This window comes from Choloepus didactylus, chromosome 1 (assembly GCF_015220235.1).
Source record: "Choloepus didactylus isolate mChoDid1 chromosome 1, mChoDid1.pri, whole genome shotgun sequence".
Classification (NCBI taxonomy): Eukaryota; Metazoa; Chordata; class Mammalia; order Pilosa; family Megalonychidae; genus Choloepus; species Choloepus didactylus.
This window is the reverse complement of record NC_051307.1, coordinates 106502868-106525395: the sequence shown is the minus strand read 5'-3', so window position 1 is coordinate 106525395 and position 22528 is coordinate 106502868. Positions and strand designations below refer to the sequence as shown.

At 39.5% G+C, this 22528-nt stretch overlaps 1 protein-coding gene and 1 pseudogene across 4 annotated transcripts in view; both read right to left on the bottom strand.

Annotated features, from left to right (window-relative positions):
* IGF2BP2 (insulin like growth factor 2 mRNA binding protein 2) overlaps nucleotides 1-22528 on the bottom strand; it is a 236907-nt gene that overhangs the window by 114743 nt on the left and 99636 nt on the right. The window lies entirely within an intron of this gene.
* On the bottom strand, nucleotides 208-9166 carry LOC119509855 (annotated as a pseudogene).

Below are 22528 nucleotides of genomic sequence, written 5' to 3'. Positions count from 1 at the left end.
ATTAAACAAATTAACTTCCCAATGCCCACAAAGCAATCTTCTAATAGCAATCTGGTTTCTCCAAAGGAAGACTATGCTGATAAGCAAAGAAGAATATTGTCATTTTTTGGCATTTCTCATTATGTTGTTCAACTTGCATTTTTAAAACACGTCTCCGATAGATTTATTATTTTGTTTGAAAGGAACAGATTTGGAAAGAAAAAAAAAACTTAGGGCAGGGAGAAATACAGAACAGAAAATAAATACAAATGTAAGCTGTTTTCGTTAATTGTTTCATAGCCACAACAAACTATTACAGAGAATGCCTTGTACAAAACAACACAATAAAGTTTCAGAGATCAAGGTGTTCCTTAACAAGGCTGAGGATTTCAGTCTCTGTATTTGTAGTCTGGGCACCAGTCCTTGTTTTTGAATGGATCACTGGGTGTGTGGCATGGTCCATGCTTTAATCAGATTTGATCAGAAGAATGGTCATTTGGCCCAGGTAGAGGTAAAAGAAACGCCTGGCTTCATATGTCTCATAACTACCAAAGATTCTCCCCACAACACCGTTCCAGGTGTGGTTGTACTTCTTGTCAAACTCTTTCTTGATATGGGCTGCAACGTCCTTCTCTGTTATATTTCTCCAACTCCCACTGGGTCCTGTTGCAAGTCCTCCAACCTGTCTGCATTTTTCTCCATGACCTTTCAGTTGCACCTGGTAATGGAGGAGTAGAGTTGGCTGGCTGCAGCGGTCTCATGTATAGGCCTGGCGAGAGTGGCTGTCACCACTGAAGCTATGTCTCATCTCTCAACTGACATTCTGATTCACTTTCACGTCTCTTGTGAGATTCACATGATCCTGAAATTTTAACAATGAGACCCAAACCTGGGGCTGCAGGATGCTCCAAGGTAAGTCCCCAACTCCCAAAAGGAAGACAAGATCCTCCTCTCTCATACCTGTATCTCAAGCTTTCTAAAACAAACAAACAAACAAAAGGTTATTTTCTAGTTTTAGACAGCCAGATTTGAAGAAGAAATTTTCAGTAAAATGAAGAGTCTATGAAGCCAAATAAGAAGTCTGTGGCTATAGATAGCCTAAACTACATGATCAGGGACTTTTTAGCTTGATTAGAAAAAAAAGATCTCTTTTTCTCAAATTTAATGTGAGCAATGTATTGGGATAAAGGATGTTGAGTCAGATAATCCCCCATGAGGATCACAAATGATACAATGTGTATAAATTATGCAAGATGTCCACATACCTCAGGATGTACAGCTTCTTTCTGGAATGCTGCTACTGCCTGGTTAATCCTGCCCATCACACACAGCCTTGTCTTATCCTCCTGTTCATCAGTCTCTTCCCTTGCTTTCATGCCCTTCCTTCTACTCTGCCAAGTTCTAATGCTTCTCACTCTATTCACCTGGAAACTGGGGAGGACACAATAAAGCTGAGGTACATAAGACCTCCCAAAGCCTTCTTAAGATCTGTCAGAGAACAAGACCTTCTCATTTCCTTCCCCCTAAAGAGTAAAAAGGAACCTTGGAAGTCATCTAGTCTCACTCCCTCATTACATTAGAGAGGAATTTGAGAAAAACCATGTTAATTGACCGAAGCGCCACACTTTCTTACTTAATTTCTGTATGTTTCAGGAAATCTGATGGCAAGGAAAGGGGATGCCCAAAGGTTAAAAGGGGTAAAGAAACTGAGGCATGGGTAAGAAGATAATCAGCATCTACTCAATATCATTTACTGGGCATCTCATATATCCAGGGTACCTGAGGCCCTTTGTCAGTACAGGCAGAAAAAGAGAACTCTGTGAATTAAAAATTGAAAGATATTAAATCAGAGCCCAAAAAATGCAAAAAGCATAAAGAAAGGCAAAATAAATATACTAGTCTAGGAAAACAAAAAGCCTAGCCACGTTCTGTATGGACAGCATAGGAAAGAATAGAGGAAAGCATAAAACATTTACAGTATTCTGACTGGATAACAAAATGGAATATCTCTCACTGCAAGCAAAAGTCAGTAAGGACTAAACAATTCATTCACATTGCAATTTAAAGATTTGTTTAGAAAGAGTGTGTACATTCATTACTGGGGAAAGATTTCTGGTGACAATTTTAAAAAACCACAATAACAACATTCAAGTATTTTTTCAGGAGACACCCTTTCCCCCCTTACTTCACCGTAAGAGGGGATACATTCCCTTATTAATACTGGAACCAAGGGAAACTCTTCTTCAGTTCCTCCAGGCAGCTGCCATCTCTGCTCCAGCACCTCACTCCCTGACCCTTGCTATATCACAAGAGCAATGAGCATCTGCACAGTGAAGGACTTTAAATCCCTTCCACATACAGTATCTCATTTAATTCCAACAATAGCTGTGTGTGAGGGTGGTATGCTGGTTTGGATGTATTATGGCCCCCAAAATGCCATTATCTTTGATGCAATCTTGTGGGGGCAGATTGATTAATCTTTTTGATTAGGGTGTTTCCATGGAGATGTGACTCAATCAACTATGGGCAAGACCTTTGACTGGATAATTTCCATGGAGGTGCTACCCCGCCCATTCAGAGTGGGTGTTAATTGGATCACTGGAGTGATATAAAGGAATTCACAGATAGAAGTACGTCAGAGCAACTGAGAGTGACATTTTGGAAGAGCTGCAGCTAAGAGGACAAAATGTCCCAAGAGCAACATTTGGAGAACGCCATTCTGAAATGCAACCTGGGAGCATGCAGGTGCAAGCCACGTGCCTTCCGAGCTAACAGAGGTTTTCCAGACGCCAGTGGCCATCCTTCAGTGATGCCTTACCTTGGACACCTTATGGCCTTAAGACTATAACTGTGTAACCAAATAAACCCACTTTATAAAAGCCAATCCATTTCTGGTGTTTTGCATAACGGCAACCTTAGCAAATTGGAACAGGTGGGTAGGGCAGAAAGTATCAACCTCATTTTAAAGATAAGGAAACACACACTCAGAGGTCAAGTGACCTGCCCAAAGTCAAAGAGAGAATGTTACAGCCCAAACTTGAACTAATAATGTCTTCTGATTCCCAAATCCTGTATACATTTTTATTATTTTCCTGTACATGCATCATCAAAACCCATACCTCACTCACTCAGGGCCTCTATCTATCCATTCTACTTTTTCTGAGCAAAGAATCACAAACCAAGCAGGTAGATTAGGAAACTTTGCTCACTTTTGCAATGTTAAAGCTCTTTTGTATGTGTGTGTGTGGGGGGGGGGGGGGAGTATGTATAACACCTAGCAATTATTTTTATGGGTTTCCAATGCAGTGAGAAGTGCACTGATACCTGTCTGTAGTAGTCCAAGGCAGCATTAACATGGCCTAGGATCATTTTAAGTATTGCTTAGGACAGGGAAATTAACTGTAAGCTCAAATTTCTCTGGACACATCTTAGAAGAGTCAGGCTAAAACATAACCCCAAAGGCCTTCTCTTGTGAAAGACAGTATATCCTAAGTGGTCAAGGATTTGAACTTGGCAGCCAGACTACCTGAGCTTAAATGCAGGCTTTGCCACTTACCATGTGACCTTCACGAATTACTCAATGTCTTGTATGTCTCAGTCTCCCTCTCTGCAGAGTGGAGATAAGAACAGCACCTATCTCACAGTCTAATAGTGAAGATAAGAGGTATTACATGTAAAGAACAATTATTAAGCTCCTAATAAATAAAAGGCAGCCCTTATTCTAAAAGGGGAGACAAAATGATTAATTATAATGCTTATTAAGAAAACATTATTTGCGTGTGCTTTATGTCACAACAGAACTGCATTTTCTGACAATATGTACACTTGAAAATATATCTAAGTCCCTTAATCTATGTGCACAGCTAATTATATCTATCTTAAAGGATTTAGAGCATAAATATATATATATATATTACTATAAGTTGTTAAGGAATATATAGTTCTCATATCTTTGCTTTATTTGTCATATCTGTGGTTAACTTGATGCCAAGTCCTAACTTAGGAAAGAAAACCTAAACTGCAGAGTTCCTCTGGGAGGAGGTAATATGCTTTATACACGTTCACTGCCCTAGAAACCTGAAGACCCAGGTTGTAGTCACAGCTCTGGGGGTCCCCAAACCCCATATCCATACCTCCTAATCCTCTCTAAAAGTCCACCTATTCTCCATTCCTACCACCACAGCCTTAATTTATATCCTTACCATCTACCATCTTGGCCTTGTAAGTGAACCAGGAATGGCTCATTAAGTTTGCTGAATGAGTGAATAAATGGGGGTGGGGGTGGGAATAGCAACACTAAAGGGAGAAAACTGCAAAATCAGGGGAAAAAGATTAGTTTACAAGCTATATACATACACTTTGTTAACTCAAGTCCTAGCTCAGATCTGACCTGTAGAATGCTACGTCACTCCAGCAAGGCTGATCTGAAAGAATCCGCCCTCCCTCTCAGAACTTTTTCTTAATGGTAGTATCACAGGTGCCATAAGGACCCTCAGTCTAAGTTTATTGGTCCTGTTCAGTTTGCCAGATCAAATTCATAGATCATTAAGGCTGGCTGCTCCTGCACCTGGGAGAAGCAGCTTTGGCACCTCTAGGTCTAAGGTGGAACTGGGTCTAGTAGATTCACATGAAGTCATGTGCACTCAGAGGTAGCGTGGACCATTCCTTCACAGGGTCTGAATGTGCTCCAGCTCCTTTCAAGGGCCCCAACAAACCTTTGTCCCTTCTCATTCCAAACATCACACTCCCTCCTTTTAAGACTGCCCTGTAAATTCTCATTTAATTTGAAGGACATGTCTATCTCCTGACTCCAATGGGGGTAGAGATAATTCCATGGCTATATCCCAATGAAAGGTGAACACCTTTTACAGCTTTTGATATTAGCTTTTATATGATGTCCCCACCGGGGGACATGACTTCATACATACAATATGAGCAAGATCATTCTATATCCAAGGAATGGCATACTTTACTGCATTTCTTTCTAGGTGCCCTCAGGAACGAGCCCACTTGCTTACCCAATGTGGCACCTCTGCATCTCACCCACATCCTGAAAATCCCACCAGGGGGCACCAAGCAGGGGGGAATTAGTCACCTTCTTATGGCACGTTAATCATCTTAGGGTTTGGGTTTAGGCTACATGGACAGTCTTGGCAAATTTGACTGCATGATGTTGGGGACATGCCCAAGTTTGGTTTCTAGCAGATTGTAACAAGACTCTTCCTTCTGACCCTGATATGCAAAACTGCGCAATTGGAACTGGGTGGCAAATCCATGCTAGGAAGAGACATGATCTCAGCCATCAAAATTAGAAATAGAAACCTCCCCAAATCGGCAGAATAGCTCAGTTCTAAATGCCTTCCTATATAGGTCTTGCGATACTTTGTTGGGACTCCAATTTACAAGCTGACAAATCTCACCACGAAATAAGCTTTTCTTGATGTTTAGTATTAATTTCTATTTCGTTTTCTATACTGCTTTGACCGATTCTAAATACATCTTCTCTTTCCATGTTGTTTATATCATTCACATTCTTAGGGACTGTTATCATATCCCCTTTAATCATCCCTTGGCCAAGCTATACATATTTAGCTCCTTTCATCTCTCCTATGTCCTTCCTTCCAGCAGTGTTGGCTCCTCTTTAAATTCCTTCTAATCTGTCAACATCTTTCTGGAACTGATGCACACCCTCCTTTAATAAACATTCTAGGTACTCGTTGTTTCCTAAGAGTTCTCCAAAGACTCCTGTAGTGAAAATAATACTTGTCCAGAGTCGGCAGTGGGAGTTCTAGTCCTGGCTCTTCTCCCAACCTTAGCTTCCCGTCCATTAAAAGGAGGCAATACCTTTTCTGACTTGATCAAAAGAGAACGTTAAATATAAAATCATGTTGCAGATTATAAATTACTGTGCATGGAGAATGTGTGCATATATTACTTGCATAATTTTTAAATTACAAACAATGAAAATTAAGACTGGAAGCAAGAAGGTCAAATAATACCAGTAGAAAATCTGCATGAGGGTGTTAAGAGTAATGTTTACATTACTCCATGTATTTGGTGCTTTTTGTTTCAAGTCTAAGGAATTATTCATTTATTCATTTATAAAAATATTTACTGAACCTCTAGTACATGACAAGACAGTGGGCTGGATGATGGGGGATAACATAAGACGTTATAATTATCATCCCAAATTCTTAGGAACTCACAGGTCAGTTTGGATCACATAAAATCAGAAAGCTGTTGCTGCCGTCTCTTTATGTTTTATATTATAACATTGGGGTGATTTCTTACTTTTTTTAGAATGGCTTCTTAGAAATAGAATTACTAGGTTAAAGATTATACCCATATTCAAGCCTCAAATTTCCAAACAGTTTCCCAGAAAGGGTGTGTCAATTTATACCCTCATCACCAATGTATAAGAGAGCTTCACCACACCATTCCCAAGTGAATGGATTACTTTTAGAAATCAGAAATGAAAACATAAGAAAATCTAAAATATATTCAGTTTTACTAACACAAAACATCCCCACTTGGCACCAATGCTGGTGTCGCCTTGTGGTAGTTAAGTTTCAACAGAATCTTTAGTCTTCTAAAAGACATTAGTTGAGTGTTTATTACTTTCCAAGCAATATACTGGGGGCTAGACCACAAAGATGAATTGGACGCAGACCATACCCTCACAGGGCTCATAATCTAAGGCAGAAAATAAACACCAATAATTACAGAGCATTGTAGAAGTGCCCCATGAGAAGCATGTGTAAAGTGCAAAAGCAACACAGAAGAGAGAACTGGGATAAGCTTGAGGGAGGTACTGACAGCTAAGTTGGATTCTGAAGGATGTGCAGAAGGGACAGTGAAGGAAAACAATCTAGGCAGAGGAACCCGCTGTTGGTTTCTGTAGCTCTATCATCCTCTCCCTGAACTCAAAAGGGGTTCAAATAGCAGACTCGAGCTGGCAGAAGAAAGAACCAGAGAATTTGAAGATAAGACATTTTATATCATTCAATCTGAGGCACATAAAGAAGAAAGAAGAAAAGCAAACAGAGCCTGGGGAAAATGTGGGACATCATCAAGCATGCCAATAAACACACTGTGGGAATCTCAGAAGGAGAAGAAAGAGAGAAAGGGGAAAAGAGACTATTCAAATATTGTAATCAAACTGTCGAATGTCAAAGAGAGTTCTGAAACCCACAAAAGAGAAGCAACGTGGCACACACAAAGGAGCCTAAATATGATTAAGTGTCAATTTCTTACCAGAAACCATGAGGCAAAAATGTAGTCAGATGACATATTTCAAGTTCTGCAAGCAAAAAACTGCCAACCAAGAATTCTATATCCAGCAAAACTGTCATTAAAAATGAGGGAGACATTAAGATATCCCCAGTTAACAAAAGCTGAGGGACTTCATCACCACTAGACCAGCCCTACAAGAGATGCCAAAGAGAGTTCTGCAGGTTGAAAGGACAACAGACAATAGATCAAAGCAGCATGAAGAAGTAAAGATCTCCAGTGAGGGTAATGACACAGGTAAATACAAATGCCAGTACTGTGGTATTTTTGAATTGTAACTCCACGTTTTACTTTTACTTTTTACTTTACTCCTACAGGATATAAAAGGCAAATGCATAAAATCTAATCAGTGATTTGAGACTCATAATGTAAAAATGTGTAATTTCTGAGAAGAACTACATTAAGGTGGGAGGATGGAGGAGTATAGGAACATAGTGCTAGTACAGTACTGAAGTCAAGTTGGTATCAAAGCAAACGAGATGGTTATAGATGCAGGATGTTAAACTTAAGCCCCATGGAAACTGCAAAGAAAACATCAGGGAATGTGCAAGCTGATAGAGACAGAAATTAGAGTACAGGTTGTCCGGAGCAGGAGGCAAGAAGAACAGGAAGTTAATACATAATGGGTGTAGAGTTTCTGTTTGGGGAGATGGGAAAGGTTTAGTAATGGAATGAGGTGAGGCTACCACAATATTGTGAATGTAATTCATCCCACGGTATGCTTGGGAGTGGCTGAGATGGGAAAGTTTATGTTGTATAGAGCAACTATAGAGATAATGCAATTAAATGCAATGCATGATCCTGGATGGGATCTAGCAAGCAAGGAGAAAAGGCTCAAAGGGACATTATTGGGACATATGAAAAAATTCTAATATACACTGTAAGCTTTATATCAATGTTAAATTTCTTGAACTTGATAATTGCACTTAAGTTGGTTATAAAAGTAAATATTCTTGTTTGTAGGAATGTGCATGGCAGGATTAAGTATTCAAGAAGCAAGATGTATACAACTTACACTCAAGTATTCAGAAAATGCATTATATATAAATGGACAGATAGAATGATAAGGCAAAGGCAGCAAAATGTTAAAATTGTTGGATCTGGGTATCTATGGTTATAGGGGTATGCTGGCGTCCTCTGTATGGAGTTTGTATTATTTTTGCAACAATCCTGTAAGTTTGGGAGTATTTCAAAATAAAATGTTTTAAAAAATTGCCTTTTTCCCAACACAGAAATTCTTTTTATGCTCCAGGAATAAGAAGAAAACTGTGTGTGTGTGTGTGTGTGTGTGTGTGTGTGTGTGTGTGTGTATTTATTTATTTATTTTAGGCAAACAGACTTCCCCTGACTCTAAATAATGTGTGGCTTTCCTGACTCCCTGGGTATCACCACCACCTGCTGGAACACAGCTGAGCTTGTCCATGAGCAGATACCTGTTATTCTCTGATGCTGCTCCCATATTAGGGACAGGTTCTCTACCCAGGGTGCTCTGAGTTAAAGCTATGACCCCAGAGCCCAGGTGAGCAACCACAGCAGGCTCCAGTTTCTTGTCCAGCCCTAGACTGCAGCCAGATTTCAGCAGAGGCTCAAGCTACCTGCCATGGTGCCAGGACTCACAGGTCAAGCCTCTGTTCAGATATGGAAAATTATCAGTTATGTTCATCAGCTATTAAAAATAAACATAATAACAGATTTTGTTTGGTTGTTTTTAACCATCTTTTTTTTTTAATTGTCAGAAAGCAAAGGGGATCCTCACATAAACACAAAACTACATATGCCCAAACAATTTTTAATGGGTTGGGGAGAAAAAGAAAAAAAAAAACTCTTGTTTTGTTTGTTGGTTTTGCAAATTTAGGAGGATACATGTCTACAAGGTGAAGAATACTTACCTATTCATTCGTCAACAAGCACCTACTATGTGCTAGGCATTGTGCTGAGAAGATACTGAAATGAATGAGATACAACTCCCAATCTCATCCTTTGTATTTAATTTCTGTCTGCTGAGTTTCCAACAGAACCAGAACTGCCTATCAGCTTTGCTCACCTTCTGATCTCACAAGCAGAATCATTTGCAGTATTTTTGTCAGTTTTATACTAATAATCATCATAGTTAAAATTGATTGAATGCCTACTGTTTGTCAAACATCAAATGAACCCATTTTCTTAAGTGCAATCTGTTGAGCTAATACTGTTATCACTGGCTCTTCACAGGTGAGGAAACCAAGCTTAAAACCAAAGGTGACTTGTCCAAAGTCACAAACCTACTAAGGGTTAGAGCCAGGATGTGAACTTCAGTCTGCCTGACCAAAACTTAACACCAGGCTTTGCACCCTCCACTCACTCAAGGGATTCTAAGGATTGTTGCAACAAGAGATTCTCTGGGTATTTTCTTTCTTAGGAAATGTTCTGTCAAAGCACAGGGGCAAAATATTCCAATAGTCTACAAAATCCTCTCAGAGATAACTTCTCTGGCTTGGAAACATTTGACCAGTGCACTGATAATTTTATAAACCTAACAGTGCTATATGGAGAATGCTTTACTGCCAGCAGAAGCCCAATTTGAAGCTATTGGTTACAAATTTTGACTTTTATTACATTCTACAATCCCAAGGGCCTGACCTTTTAGACTCAGCTTCATTTTTTTTCCCATCTGGGATTCACAGGCTAATCTGTATGACAAACATGTGAAGAAAGAATGAATTGTATCAATAGTGAGTGGCACCTTGTCCTACAAACAGCTGTTATTTGTCACTTTCCAAAATCCTGGAATTCTTGAAGACAGCGAAATTCTGGGTCCTATAAGATTACAGACAAGGAGGTCTCATAACCCAGAACAGAAAGCCACGAGAAGACTGACAAAAACAGAAACTGGTCATCAGGATGTCAAAACAACACTAGTCAGGCTGGCTTCAGGGGCATGTGACCTGTGCAGTCACAAAGGGGCTGTGCACTTGGTTTAATGCTCTGCTGCACAGCCTTGAAGTCTTAATTTTGTCTTTGAACTTGTGTTTTAAGTAAGTGAGGTCCCATGGGACAATGAAGCAAGCACAGGAGCCGAGGAGATACATGCAGCAAGTGAGCTGCCATTCCTGCTGCTCCACTTGCACATAGCATTTGTGATCCCTGTGAGCACAGAACTCCAGTGGGCCCACAACGCATAGGAGCTCAGGGAGACTCCACGCAAATACAGGTACAGTGGGTTACATTTAAGATGAACTGGGGGCACTGAGAGTCCCAAGAGACCCACGCTTTCCACTGGAACCAGAACTTGGTGCAAACGTAGAAAGGCGGCAGTGGCATCCTAAGAAACATGAACAATTAAGGAACCCTATCAAATCCTTTCTTATGTGTGTTACTTCTTCACATTAGCCAACTGTTTATACCAAAATTGATGATGTTTGAAGTAAAAGGAAAGGAAAAGATAGAGTAACTCCCAGCTTTTTTCCTTTCAATTGTTCCTTTTTTCATCAGTAAGCCGATGGTAGAGAGTGTTGGTAGAATGTGCACATATTAAAGAAGGAAATAAAAGCAGTTGAGTCAGTTTGGTGCAGCGTTCCACTGCATAAAATGAAATATATATGCGTGTATGAGCAACAAAATACGAATGGTGTACTTTTGTTGATTCCATGTATAAGCTAAGCACTCTCATGTTTGCATTTTAAACTGGCATTGCACATTTAAAGATGAACAATAAAATCCAAACTACTAAAAATTTTTATTTTTCTTTACTTAAAAAAATACTTTACTTAGGAAATAAAAAACACCAAGTTGAGACCAAGAAAGGAAAAACTTCAAATTTTAGCTATACTTATATAAATATATAAAAATATTTAAAATGTATATTTTTATAGAGATAAACATATTAAAACTATTTAAAAATACATATTTAGCTACATATAAAAGCCATGTATTTCACAACACTTTTTTCCTTTTTTGAACAAGGGACCACATATTTTCATTCTGGACTGGGCCCTGCAAATTATGTAGCTGGCCTCGACAACAGTAACATATAAAAGGATGAAATTATGATTGATTTACTGCCTCCTTACAGTCAAACTGCTAATCAAGAGGCAAAAGACTAGATAATTCAAAAATAAAGGATTATTACTGTGTGGAATTCTGACTTTCGTGAAATCAATTACTCAAACACATGCACTGAGAATCCAGATCTCTCTTTGCAAATTTAGACCCTTGGGGGTTCTGAAAAATGAAATCCTTTGTAACTTCCTGAGATCTAGACCCAGCCACTTATGATAGCTCTTGTAACTCGGCTCCTTTCTGGGTGCCTATTCCTGAGTTCTTACCTTCATAACCTGCCCAGTATCTTAAAGCCTTAGTATTTGGGTGCTCTGCCTTGTTCTATGACAGTTTCTCAGTCTCCGCACAACAGTCATTTTGGGCTAGGATAATTCATGGTTGTGGAGAGCTGCCTTGTACATTGCAAGATTTTAGCAGCATCCTTGGCCTCTACCCACTAGATGCCAGTAGCAAATGTGCCCCATCCCCCAAGTTGTGGCAACAAAAAATACCACCAGACATTGTCAAATGCCTCCAAGAGGGACAAAATTGCACCCCCCCCCCACCTTGGTTGAGAACCACTCTTATAGGGCTAGGCAAAGTTCCCACCCAGAGGCCTCCTGCTCAGACTTTCATGCATCATGCTCAGTTGTCTCCATCACCTCTATGCTACACCTGTTTTCTCATATCCCTTGTTAATGTTTTTCATCACTAACCACCAAGATGTGGCCCATCACCTACGGCCTATCTCAGGATGGGAGGCTCCATGGGCCCACTTGGACTTCCTCCTATCACTTGCATACTCAGTCCCCCTTCCATCAACATATTTAGTTTCCTTCAGTCTGTCCCTTCTCGTGGACCACTCAACTCTAAGTTCCCCCTCTTATAAGGCCACTCAGACTAACACCTCTTGCCACCATGTGCAAATTACCCAGGGATCACAGAAGACCAAGGGTGTTCAGCCTGAAATTGAGCAAGGAGGTTATACTTCAAGTCAGCACTAACATTTTCCCAGTGTCCAAGACTGCATAAAGGGCTTCCCTGGGAGGGGAAAACATGCAGATAGGACAAGTGGTATAACTTACATATTTTCAGTGCAAATCTCTGTATGACACAGCAGCCTCAGACTTTGGTAACAACTTACTGCTTATGTGTACATGTCCTCTTCGACAATTTAGAGGAGAAAGATAACTCCTTATAAAAGAAGAAGAAGAAAAAAAACACAACTCCTTATGTTTGACTGATGTTTTAAGATTTAATTAACACATCACTTTCATATATACAGTCATTCTATGTGAGGGACTCAGGAAAAGATTTTTAACATAATTTTTATTGTTCCTATTACAACAATTAAAGTAATGTTGCTTTTAATGTTCTTGACCTAGGTAGTCATTACCTAGGTATTCACTTTATACTCATTCACTTAACCTGCATATGTGTTTTCTGTACTTTTGTGTATGATATATTATGCAACAAAAAGAAAAAAATGGTAATAAATATTCATTGTAAGAAACATGATTAAAATAACCCCTAATCCTATCAGAGGAAGCTACTGTTAAGAACTTGATGCTGCTTCTGTGTCTTTATAAAGTTGGAATCACACTTTCTATGGTGTTTGCGTCTTTTTCTTTTTTCTTAATCAGGATAAACCATAGTTTATTTAACCATTTCCCGACTGTTGGATATTTAGGCTGTTTCTAATTTATTTCAGGAATTACCAGAGGGCACTGAACTCTATTTCATGAGAAAGGAGCAGCTCGTGGAGGTTAATAATCCTGCAGCTAGTGTGCAGTGGAGCAGGAGATGCTGCACTCACTGGGTTCCCAGGCTTAGCTCCTCTCTATACGCTGCGCTGCACTTCCTCTGATCACAAGGGTTTAACATGACAAATTAAAGGGAAAACAGTGAAAGACAATCCACTCCTGACCGTTTCCCATGAACTCTTATCCTATAAAGACGCACGATCTACCAAGTTCACGGTTAAATCAGGAAGGATATATGTCTGTGGTACCCAGCCTGCAGATGAAGCAGTACCATCACTGCCAGTCTGAGGTGTCCTGCCTGGCCCAAAAACTTCCTTGGCAGGCCAGGGAAGAAGGAGAATAAACTTTTCAAAGGTACAGGGTTGCAAGGTTCGAGGTTAGTAAGGAGGTTCTATAAATATTTACTGAACAAAACTCTGCTTGTTAACTGGCTGACACAGAGCAAGGTGTGGTTTTCCTTCCCACCCCCGGAGGCGGCTGGGAAAGTTGATCTGACAAACTAGTGGGAAACACTGCCCAGCCAAGATGGAACCAAAAGACGGCAAGCATGCCTAAGATGATTCAGGAAATGAGTCCAACCATCTTCTGTCCTCTTCCCCAACCCCCACAATCCCACCCTGTTCACTGAAGCAGGAAACCATAGAAGGAAAGACACTCACAAACAAAACACTGGCCACAAAAATGAGAGCCTGGAGTAGCTAGACAAACAAATAGCTCTGGTCACAGTACACAGTTTAGCTGTTTTCCAGCAGGTTGAAATATCACTGGCATCATTCAAAAATGTGAATGCCACTGGATGGCAATAAAAATCATGAGCTGTGGGGAGGCCATGCATAGAAAAAAAAAGTCCCAGCCTTCCTCTGGTTTGGTGGGTGGTCTGAATGCGCTCTTTTTGCCTAGGCCATGTCCATTCCTTTATACTCCTTGCTAAACTGAAGTAGCCAAAAACCTAGGTTTGAGAAGACAACCTACCCTCGGGCAGAACCACAATTAAATCCCTCCAGACCTAAAAGAATCTATCCTGTATTTAAGGACCCAGAGACAGTGATTCCAAAACCTACTGGAAAACATGAAAATATTTAGCTACACTTTACTGGGAAATCCCTCCCACTCCCCCAATTCAACTCTAACCTAAGCCCCGATTTTAAAAAAATAAACCCATTTCTCATAACTTAAGATATAGTCTACATGGCAGGAAAAATTTTACTTTGGTGTATCCTGGGGAAGAACGGGGCATTAAAAGAGCTAGAAAGTCATTTCCAGAGCTGCTAAAGTCAAGGAGCCTTGTGATTGTCCACAGTATCTGTGGATATGAAACCTGCTGGTTCCAAACATCAGCATTCTCAAGAGCAGGTACTCTGAATGGCAGGAGCTGCCATGGAGCTACTTCTAACACGGGAGATGCCATAGCCTCCCATAACAGCAGGGATTGATCTACCTAATAATACCAAATTACTTCCCTGAGCTACAATGGGGAGGCCAGCTAGGACATCATAATTCAGAAGGACTAGCCTTTCTGGCACTGGAACCCTAGCACAAATTGAATGTCTCTCTTCTGGATCAAAAAAAGGCAGCTCTCACAATCATAGGCATGAGACACAGTTTTATTTATAAGCTCTGTATGCCTTTATGAGGAAGACTGTACATGGGAGTGGAGCAAAAGAGAGGATAAAACCAACAGGAAGCATATATCATATTATGCAAACAAAATACCTATTTATACCTTTTTTATTTAAATGAGAGATTCTTGAGCTAGGGATTCTTGTAGAAATTATCTTCAGTATTATACAGCTCTAATTTTTGGAAGCAGGACCCAGAGAAGAATCTCTTTGCTGCTTTAAGGAAAGTTGAAAAGGTAGGTCTCTGAAGATCTAGAGATCCAAATGTGGCTGTGTTAAATTTGAGTGCAGGCTCTTTTTCATTCCTGGACTGCCTTCTTTTGGAATTGTGATTGGACAAAAAGAAAAATCAAAAACAAAAAAAAAGCAAAACCCAGGCAAAACAGAAAAATCAGAGACCCAGAAAACCCCAAAATGAACAGCCGATTTCCAAATCACTAGGCATTGAGGATAATTATCCAGCTATATGTATCGATGGAATTACTGTGTTTTAACTCTCTAGGATCTCTGTTCTTCCAAAATTAATTATCCACTTACAGCTTTTAACTTATAATTTAGGGTACAGAACTCTGGCTTTTACAGTTTTGCTTTTTTTTTAATACATGGAAAATGAATAGTTCAGTTTCTTTAATATGCTGGGAGGGTCCCAAATGTGATCATAAAAGTTTCCTATCATTTTTTTTTTGGGGGGGGGGATCCTATTCACATTGCCCTCCGCAATAACAACAAAAAAAAGTGGAAGAAGGAATGATAGGTTAGTATAACGGATACACTGTCAGGTATATGATGCACTGTGTGTTACTAAACAAGTATTACTGTGCCTCAAACTCGAAGTCGCAACTAGCAAATAGAAAAGCATGCCACTACTGTGGGAAGTCAAAGAGCAATCTTTTCAAATACCAATTTTCTTTCCCCCAAAATATAAAAGCTTTCTTCCAAGTAACAGAATTTGTTTCATTTTTAAAAATTCCCAACCAGCAAATCCTAGACCAGCAGTATATAAGACAAAATCATTATCTACTGAACCCCTAATTCTTGATTTAGAATACAACCACCCCTCCCCAGCCTGCAATGTGGCATCTCTGTTCCAGAAGGTCTGACTGTCCCACACAATTCATTTTGTGAAACCTATGCCTCAACTTCTTGACACAGAGAACTCCAATGTTACTGATAACCTCTTAAACTTCACAAGGTCTTCTTACCTCTTTCCAATCATTAAAATTATTTTAAAATCTATATATAGTAATCAAAGAACTTTTCTCTTTTCTTGCTAGATTTTTATTAAAAACAGTAATTTAACATAAACTTATATACGCCAGGGTGTGTTGTAAAGGATAATTACCTTTAGTTTATTTATCATACTTCTGGCCTTAAAGATTAATGTCAGGAGGGGAAAAAAGAAACTAAGAAGTTGGGATTATCCCTTGAAGATTCAACACGCTTGGAGAAATAAAAACACAAAATCAATTGCTGATTAGACACTAATGATTATAACAAACGCTGGAGTCTATAGTTCAAACAAGCAATTAGGTTTAGGTTGATACAAGATGTGTAAACAATTAACGAATGGGCCAATTGCTCTTCTGAATGGAGATGATTGTCCTATCTGGCCGCTCGTTCTCCCACAGACTCTGCGAAAGTCTATCCCCAAATCTCTATGCTGACTCCCATGCTACTTCCTCCCATGTGCAGCAGCACTAATGCAGGTTTATATTTTATGAATGCCACTTCTTCCTCTGGGCAATTGTGAGCAAAAAATGCAAGCCGCTTTACTACCCAGTGTGAAAGTAAAATAGGCCTACAACTGCATACCTTGGACTTGGAATTAGCCAGGATGTGATCCCTCATTCGGATGATAGCAAAGTTGTAGTGTGTTAAAAAGGTTCCTGACACCAAATAAAAAACATTAATGAGCTTGGCTCAGACAGAAGAGAGCCTGCTTGGGAGATAAATCAGGCAAACACACATCTTTAACAAAAATTAAAAGTACATGAAAACACAACAGCACCTTGGTCTTTAACCCTGTTGGTGATTTAATACATGACCATAAATTCTTAAAGGTAGGGACTAGCTCCTAGCTCAGCTGTTTCAACCTCAGCATGCATCACAATGCCCTGCAGGACCTGTTAACACATTCATTGCAGGACAACTCTCCACAGCTTCTGAGCCAAGAGATCTGGGGTAGAACCCAACAATTCATATTTCTAACAAGTTCTCAGTGCATGCCAAGGACCACACTTTGATAATTACTGTCCTGGCTTCTATATTACATGGGATGCACAAAGGTGAGAGGACAATTACTTTTCTTTGGGAATATCCCCAGGACGGCACTGAGGAGCTGCACTGTGAAGGGATCCTTCAGGAAAAGTCCAGAGAGGTCCACACTTTGCCTGGACCTCAGAAATTTATCATCTTTGATTTTAAATTTATATATTAGAAATCTTTCTCGTTTTACAGATCTTCCAAAGATTTTTCAGATCTTTCAAAGCAAATGAGAGCAATTCCCCCTGCCTAGGGACAACCTGCCTTGAGATATCATTCATCCCATCCCACATTAGTACATGTTCTTTGTTTCCTCATCTGTAGAATGGGAATAATAATGAAAAAGCTGACATCTCTTAGGGTGGCTGTAAGAATTCAATGAAATAATAATATATCTAAAGCTCTTAGTCCAAAGTCTAACTCATTAAAAAACTCATTAAGTGTCAACTATTTCACTCCTGGTCCTTGCTGAGGTTATTAGAATTCTCTACACAGATCATTTGTAATTCAGGAATTGTTTCTTCACTGACAGCTCCACCAACCCACGCATTTCCAACAAGAAGAAAGGTGTGAACCATCATTAATCTAACCAACTAAAGAAGGGCAAACCATCACACGACATATACCAGGAACACATACATTTACTGTGAAATGTATACAAGGCAATGCACAGTCTCTAATTTTAAAAATTTGTTTAATTTATAGCTTTTTGTTATAAAAACAAAACACAGAAATTAGAAAATGAACCACTGATAATTCTATCATCCAAAGATAACTACTGTTAACAAATTGATGAATGTTATCAGTTAGTTATGTGTATCTGCAAAATGGGATCATAGTATTTATTACTGTTATGCAATCTTTTCCACTAGTATATTGTACATGTCTTATCATTAAATATTCAATATACTATTTATTAATTTTAATGACTAAAAAGTTTGTTGGCATAGTTTGGCAATAATTTACTTAACTCCTTGGAGCCTTTTCTCTTTCTCACAAGCTGTGTACATTTAGGATGCAACAGAATGAACATGGGTATTTACAATAACCCCTGCTCTCCATCACCAAACCACGTGCAGAGATAGAACTGTTGGATGATGAAGTAAAAAGAATCATTACCCAATAAACTTGCAGACTAACTCCCTTAGTCAGAGAAACACATTTAAATTAATTAATTAAAAATAATTTCTACTCATTTTCTGCACATTCTAAGGCCAGAGAACAAGTGGTTCATAAACTGCTTCCCCTTTGTACTCCAATGTAGATGAAATATTTTTTCACTTTTATTTAAATGAGAAATCTAACTTTTTCAATGAAACAAAATTAAATTAAATCAGAATATACTTCATACACATTCCCCAGGGCCTGAAGATAGTAGTGGTAAAAAAAAAAGAGGAAGTTTTAAAACACCGTCAATATTATCCTTTACCCTTTAGTCTGATATACCATAGTCCTAACCAAATTCATTTCATTCATCTCTCTAATTGAAGTCTGACCTCTTTTTCACCTTCCTTAACAGTTGCTGTATGGGGTAATGCTGATATTCATAGATGTCGAATTCTGGTTCTGAATCTCAGGTGTCACACAGACACCCGATGTCCCAGGGACTGATCTGTGTGAGACTCTAGGAAGAGATACTTATCTGGTGCAAAATCTTTATTTTCTGAGACTTCCAGGAGGATAGCAGATTAGGAGAGACAAAACAAAATTCTCCTCCATGAAAAAGACTAGATAGTTGGCCACCGAGTGTGGGAGCGAGCACCTTTCCAGGCTTCATGCACCCATCTCAGCATCTGGCTGGAGAAATAACCCTTCACAGCCCCATGGCCAAGAGTGACCTGCTGGGGACTGGCGGCTGGAATCAGACAATGAGTAAGGAGGAGAGCAGCTTTCCACACCCCATGCACCCACCTCAGCATTTGGCTGGGGAGATAACCCTTCACAGCCCCACGGCTGAGCTCTCCCATGAGGAAACTCAGGATTCGGCAGACTTGTGGTAACCACATTCACTCTTCCTCCATGAAAGTCCATGGTGAGCACAGTCGAGAGGCAAGGGCGGGGCACGGAAGTGCCAGGAGACCCTCCCCAATCCCAGGGACTCACGGGCACACAGTGGACAGGGACAGCCATGCATCTGAGCTGGAGGGTGAGGCACACAGCTCCACAGCCCCAGAGTGGTCCACTTGCAGCCCCAGGAATGGCTGGGACCATGGTGCCCTGGAGTGGATTCCCTGCCAAACTGTGCAGAGCCTGTTTTCCTCCCACAGGGCTGGTAGTCTGAAGTGCACGTGGAGAACTGGTGCACTGGTTGGACTTCCATCTGTGTTGAACCCTGCTGTCCTAGTTTGCTAATGCTGTGGAATGCAAATCACCAGAGATGGATTGGCTTTTATAAAAAGGGGGTTTATGTGGCTATACAGTTACAGTCTTAAGGCCATAAAGTGTCCAAGGTAACACATCAGTAATTGAGTACCTTCACTGGAGGATGGCCAATGGCATCCAGAAAACCTCTGTTAGCTGGGAAGGCATGTGGCTGGCGTCTGCTCCAAAGTTCTGGTTTCAAAATGGCTTTCTCCCGGGATGTTCCTCTCTAGCAAGCTTGCTCCTCTTCAGAACGTCACTCACAGCTGCACTGAGTTCCATCTCCTTGAGCCAGCACGTTCATATGGCTCCACTGATCAAGGCCCACCCTGAATGGGTGGGGCCATGACTCCATGGAAATATCCCATCAGTTATCATCCACAGTTGGGTGGGGCGCATCTCCATGCAAACAACCTAATTCAAACGTTCCAACTTAATCCCCACTATTCTTGTCTGCCCCACAAGATTGCATCAAAGAATATGGCTTTTTCTGGGGGACATAATACATTCAAACTGGCACACCTGCCTAATGCACAGAAGTTCAGAGAGAGCTGGCTTGAGAGTAAGAGATGACTTAAGAGCGCCATCTGCTGGTAAAACAGGGAAAGTGCACACCACCAAGCTGTAACTCTGCCAAATTATAGATAAATGTTCAAATAATCATGCATATCCTAAAAAGCCTTATCAAGATAAGCAAATGTTGCAAGGACAACAACAGAAAATCATAAAGCACAAGAAGAAACAAGAAAATATTGATAACCCAAGTGACCAAATTAAAAAGCTGGAAGAGACACAGAACCTGGAGCAACTAATAAAAGAAGTACACAAAAATCTCCAAAACAACTTCAATGAGTTAGCTAATGACATAAAGAACATCAAGACCCTAGAAGAGCATAAAGAAGAATTTGAAAGAGTAAATTTTAAATAGCAGATCTTATGGAAATAAAAGATACTGTCAATCAAATTAAAAATATACTACAGACACACAAAAGCAGATATGAAGAGGCATAAGAAAGGATAAGTGAACTTGAGTACAAAGCAATTGAAGGTGAATGCAGAAAAGACAAAAGGGTGAATACAATAAAAAATTTTGAAATAGATCTCAGAGAAATGATGGACAACATGAAGCACACAAATATAAGAATCATTGGTGTCCCAGAAGGTGAAGGGCAGAGATAAGGGATAGGAAGAGTACTTGAAGACATAGTTGGGGAAAATCCTTCTAAATGTCATAAATATGCAAAGCAAAGATGCCCAACGAACCCCAAATACACTAAATCCAAATAAACCCACTCCAAGACATATTCTGATCAGATTGCCAAACGCTGAAGGAGAAAGTTCTGAAAGGAGTAAAAGAGAAGTGATCACCACATTCAAGGGAAACCGCATAAGACTAAGTACTGACTATTCAGCAGTCACCATGGAGGCAAGAAGGTAGTAGTATGACATATTTAGGATTCTGAAAGAGAAAAATTGCCAGCCAAGAATTCTTTAACCAGAAAAGCTCTCTTTCAAAATTGAGGGAGAGTTTAACATTTTCATAGACAAACAAATGCTTAGAGAATTTGTTAACAAGAGACCTGCCCTGCAAGAAATATTAAACAGAGTTCTACCACCTGAGAAAAAAGGAGAGGTCTGGAGAAGTGCACAGAAGTATTAGTAAGAGAAACTTAAAAGGAAAATAAAAAGAGAGGGAAATAACAGATCTGACAAATAAAAAACAGGATAAGATGGTTGATTCAAAAACTGCATTCACAGTAATAACACTGAATGTGAATTGATTAACCTCCTCAACTAAAAGATACAGATTGGCAGAATGGATTAAAAAGTATGAACCATCAATATGCTGTTTACAAGAGACTCATGTTAGACCCAGTCACATAAAGAGATTGAAAGTGAAAGGATGGAAAAAAATATTCCACACAAGCTACAGACAAAACATAGCAGGAGGAGCAATATTAGTATCGGACAAAATAGGCTTTAAATGCAAAGATGTCATAAGAGAAAAAGGACACTATATAATAATAAAAGGGACAATTCGCCAAGAAGAAAAAACAATCATAAATGTATATGCACAAGATGCTCCAAAGTACTTGAGACAAACATTGGGAAAACTGAAGGAAACAACAGATGTTTCTACAATAATAGTGGGGGACTTGAATATGCCACTCTCTTTCATAGATGGAACAAGTCAGACAGAGCACCAATAAGGAAACTGAGAACCTAAACGATGTGATAAATGAATTAGACTTAATAAATATATAGAGAGAGCACTACATCCCAAATTACCAGGATATACATTCTTCTATAGTGCTCATGGAAGTTTCTCCAGGATAGATCATATGATGGGGCATAAAACAAGCCTCAATAAATTTAAAAAGATTGAAATTATTCAAAGCACATTCTCTAACCATAATGGAATGCAACTAGAAGTTAAGAACTATCAAAGAACCAGAACATCCACAAATATGTGGAGGTTAAACAACACACTCCTAAACAATCAGTGGGTCAAAGAAGAGATTTCAAGAGAAACTCCTAAATATCTAGAGATGAATGAAAATTGAGAACACAACATATCAAAACCTATGGGATATAGTGAAGATGGTGCTGAGAGAGAAATTTACAGCTCTAAATGCATACATCTAAAGGAAGAAAGAGCTAAAATCAACTAACAGAACAGCTGAAGAACACAGAGAATGATCAGTAAACTAACAATAAGGCAAGTAGGAAGAAAATAACAATAAATGATATGGAGAACAAAAAAACCAATAGAGAGAATAAATAAAACCAAACTTTGGTTCTTTAAGAAGACCAAGAAAATTGACAAACCCTTAGCTAGACTGACGAAGTCAAGAAGAGAGAAGACCCAAATAAACAAAATAAAAAATGAAAGGGGGGCACTGCTGTGAATCTCGAAGAGAGTAAAAAAATCATAAGAGGATATTAGGAACAACTGTTTGCCAACTGTGCCAGTTTGGACGTATTATATGTTCTGCAAAATGCCATTATCTTTGAAGCAATCTTTGGGGGCAGATGTATTAGTGTTGATTATGTTGGAACCTATTTATTGAGTGTCTCCATGGAGATGTGACTCAATCAACTGTGGGCAAGACCTTTGATTGGATAATTTCCATGGAGTTCTTACCCCACCCATTCAGGGTGGGTCTTAATTAAATCACTGGAGCCCTATAAAAAGAGCTCACAAACAAAAGGACCTCAGAGCAGCTAAGAGTGACA